This window comes from Bidens hawaiensis, unplaced genomic scaffold (genome assembly GCF_021521415.1).
Source record: "Bidens hawaiensis isolate Kalapana, Puna unplaced genomic scaffold, B.hawaiensis_p1.1 tig00013365_1, whole genome shotgun sequence".
NCBI classification, from domain to species: domain Eukaryota; kingdom Viridiplantae; phylum Streptophyta; class Magnoliopsida; order Asterales; family Asteraceae; genus Bidens; species Bidens hawaiensis.
In genome coordinates, this window is record NW_027492133.1 from 285688 (window position 1) to 289979 (window position 4292).

Genomic DNA, 4292 nt, shown 5'->3' on the forward strand with positions numbered 1-4292 from the left:
CATTTAAAACTCAAAACTGGTATCAAACCTACTGTTTTTCCGTTTCAAACTTGCTCATCTTACTCTCGATTCCAAACCAACTATAGCTCGGGTTGGTTCCTAGTTTTAGTTCCTCGAGCTAGTTTTTACGTTGATCTTTATGCTCAAGCTCTTTCCATCTTCATAGGGGTGTTCAAAATCGAACATCCGAAGATCCAGATTCTGATATCCAAACAAATATCCGAATTTTGAATAAAAAAATTACTTATAAAAAAATTTAAAGAATTATTTTCAACAATATTTCGGATATCCAAAAATTATCCTAAATTTATAAACCATATTTATTATTTAATTATTATGAAACTTATTTTGGATAATTCAGATATCCGAAATATCAGAAAATTATCAACAGCACCATACGAATCTGAATCCAAAAATTCGGATACCGAATATTGGATAATTCGGATTTTCGAATATTTCGGATACGGATTCGGATTTTTTTAGCGCCCATACTTATTTATTTTATTTTATTTATTTTTTTTCTTTTGCATTAAATGATCTCCTAAAAAAATACTAAAAGGGTCTTAAATCTTAATGTTTGGGCTTATCTAAGAAAATGGGCTTTTGTACTAATGGGCCGGATCATATTTGTTGCAATAAAAAAATCCTCCGATACAACTGCCACCAAACATGCAAAACCATCCATCTACGTGAATTAGTTTTCAAATGGATTTTATTCAACTCCATCTTCATCATCAATGTACCAACATATGTAACAATAACAAATGCAGGTATTATTTCTCTACTTATTCTACACTATTTGCGTATTATCTCGTTCCAATATACGTGCAATACAGTGCATGAAATCTAATAAATCGATCCAAAACTGAAAAACCAAACAATGCAACCGAACCCAAACAAAAACCTACAGTTTGGTTTTATGTTTTCATAAAAATCTAGCTTTTGGTTTGGTTTCGTTTGGTTTCGGCTTTACGTGTGACTAAAACCGAAAAAACCAGGCAGAACCAAACTTATAAATTTTTATTTTTTATTTTAAGTTTTAAGTATTTATAATGGTTTAATTTTAATGTATAGCTTGACACAAATGTTTTAGCCCAAATATATAATAACGAACATTTTTTGTTCCAACATTTTCAAGCTCAAATGCCAAAACCGAAAAGATTGAAACCGAACTGAACCCAAACAAAAAAACGGAAACCGAACGGTATTCATATCTCAGAAACTGACTTTTTGGTTCGGTTTTAGCCTATAACCGAACTGAACCAACCAGGGCCACCTCAATGTTCTTGAAGGCCTAAAGCGAACTATAATGTTGAGGCCACTTTCGAAAACTATTTGATGTAAACCCTCCTCCTTTATCCGAGCTTGGAACCGGCAATAATAAACTAATAAGTTTATAGTTGACGGAGTTAAAAAAAATTAGTTATTTAAAAAAATATTTAATTAATTTTTTTGAGCCCATCATCTCTGCTATTGGAGGCCTAAAAAAGTTTGAGGCTCAAAGCGATGGCCTGAATTAGCTGGCGCACGGGCCGCGCTTGGAACCGACCCATGCAGACCTCTTACTGTGTTTATCCGTCGAATTACAAGCTTTTTCATACAACTGTTTTGTGCATTTCAAAATAGTTAATTTGAACCTTCATTTCTATATGATCCTTAAATCAAATCTCTTATAAAGAAGCAATTAATGGACGAGTTTCAACACGATGAGCATTGCAACGTTGTACATACACGAGATCAAACCAGTTCAAGTTCCATTCCAGGTAATATAATATCTGCATTATGCAATGCACTTCTTAAACTATTTATTATAAATTGTTTACATGATGAATTTTTGTAGTTGATTATGCCAATAAGCTTGACAATGGTGAAACTCAAGCTAAAAGTTTCACGGTCAAAGCTTGTAATAGAGACCGAAACACTATATTCCTTAAACTACTTATAGAAGATCCCACAGGTTGTCTTTCTATCTTTCTTTGTTTATCGAGATCAGCTCGCTAAAAACTAAAATTGTCTTAAGCTTTAATAAACAAGCTCGACCCTGACTGGACTCACGAGCCTAAACAAGCCTTTTATTTATATAACTTTTGTTTTAATGTGTTAAATATATATTTACATTTTTGTTATTATTATTATTATATATTAAATTATGACAATAGTAACTAATAATATTATGTTATATACAAACTACAACTATGCGTATAAATAGTCATAAATGTATATAAATAAATTAGTTAAACAATTAAATAACAAACAAGTTAGGCTTGAGCTAGAGCTTGTAAAACTAATCACAGGCCAAGCTTCAGCTTTGAAAATAAAGCTTGGCTTGGCTTGGCTTGGCTTGTTTACATCCCTAATTGATGTGACAAAAGTCCAAATTGGGTGGGTAGTGTAACTTGTCAAAACGGGTAATTTTTCATTCGGGTCAAGACGGGTCGGGTTCCAAATATTTTAGACTTTTATAGATAATTAGTGTGGTATGGCTACAAACAAAGCTAATTGCATTAAAAGGCTATCTCTTATAATTTGATTACTATTTATTTATTTAATAAAGAAAAGTTGATTGGAAAACCCTTTATAAAAATGATGACATGGCAGTGTCTAATCGGTAAGTTGACCATGTTGACTTTTTTTTTCTAACACGGAGCTGAGATTTTGTATTTGTGGGTCAGGGGATGTTCGTGTTCGTACCGTCCACTTCCCGTTCGATACCGATAATGAGACATCAATCGCCGTTGCTAGTGAAATGGTTGAGGAACTTGAGTTAGCAAATCTAGATGTCTCCAAAATCGCGGAATTAATCGATGCAGAAATCCGGTCGTCTAAACAAGACACGTCCCTGAAAATCGTTAAAAAAATTTGGGTCTAAGCAAAATGTTTTTTTATTGGGTTTAAACAATAATATATTTAAATGGACTTATTGGGTTATGGTTTGAGCTGTTTAAAAACTAAAAAAAAGGGGCTTAAATAAATTGGATAATTGGATTTAAATATTAATAATACAGTATAATATTTTTTCGGGTCTACCTGGGTGATCAGGCCATGGTTGGCTCAGTTGGCTCGCCCTCCAACCAGCAAAACGATTAGGAATTTGGAAAGTTTGTCGTGTTTAAATTTGATATTTAGTGCTAGCTACTTATATCTAAAATGCTAACTATTAAGAATTTGGATGCACAATGTTGCAAAATAAAAAAGGTTGACATATGTAACAACTTAATTTATGATACATTATTATTCTATAGTTTGTAACATCTTAACATAAAAAGGTTTAAGGCTAGACAACATGCCATCATAGTTGTTAGTAACGGGTTCGCGTACTAAAGCCATATCGCTCTCTCTTTAATGAGCATCGTGACCAAGTTTCCTTTGAGATGCAGACTCATGACCTCATTGGATCCACCAACCAGCTCCTGTCCGATAAACACAGCCGGGACACACGGCTTACACCCTAAGGCTTTTAGTTCCTTCTCAATTATCTGACCGTCTGGATGCTCATCTAGCTCGTAAACAGTTGGGTTTGCACCAAAGTTGCATATTAGTGTTTTAATGGTGTGGCATATACAACAAGAGCTCTTGCTAAATATAACCACTGCTTTATCTTTCACCAATGTTGTCACAATGCCCATTTTGTTTCTCTTTTGGATAACGAACTTGAACGGCCATCGAGGCTATATATAGATGGACTAGAGCGTATTTGGTCATTTCCAAGATTGCCCTTTTGCGTTGATCTTAAATGTAAAATCGATGGAATAATATTCTAGCGGTTCTTTTAATAAGCATCTAATGAATAGTCCTTACAATTGTGACAATCATATAATTGAGACAATTAAATCACATGGCAGATTGGCATCATTACAAGTTGAATGAAAAGTTATAAATGTGAATATATTCTTATTGAGTGCTTAGTCAAATTACTATGCTTATGTCTAATCAATTTGTGCAACATGCAACTTGTTGCATCGTAGCAGTCGACATGTCACTAGTCATGAGTAAAATATAGTATCGTGTTTAAGAGATTGCATAGTAATTTGATTAGCGGTTTAAAAAATTCCTTTTCAGAAAGGACTCTTAAAGGACTCTTGTTTCAGAATTATGATATTCTTTTATTCTCACATTTTTCTTTAAATCAGAATCATGTGAATTGGTACATTTTTCCTTCTTATGTTCCAATGATAATGTATATAACCACACAACAGGCTATTTACATATCTTATTCTATGGTACTATATTATGCCACATAAACCATAGAATCAATTTGTATAACTGGCCATAGATAAAGCTAAGGGACACTT

At 33.2% G+C, this 4292-nt stretch overlaps 1 pseudogene; it reads right to left on the reverse strand.

Moving 5' to 3' along the window:
• Positions 1 to 3317: 3317 nt before the first annotated feature.
• LOC143543929 (monothiol glutaredoxin-S2 pseudogene) lies at positions 3318 to 3693 on the reverse strand (annotated as a pseudogene).
• Positions 3694 to 4292: the final 599 nt, after the last annotated feature.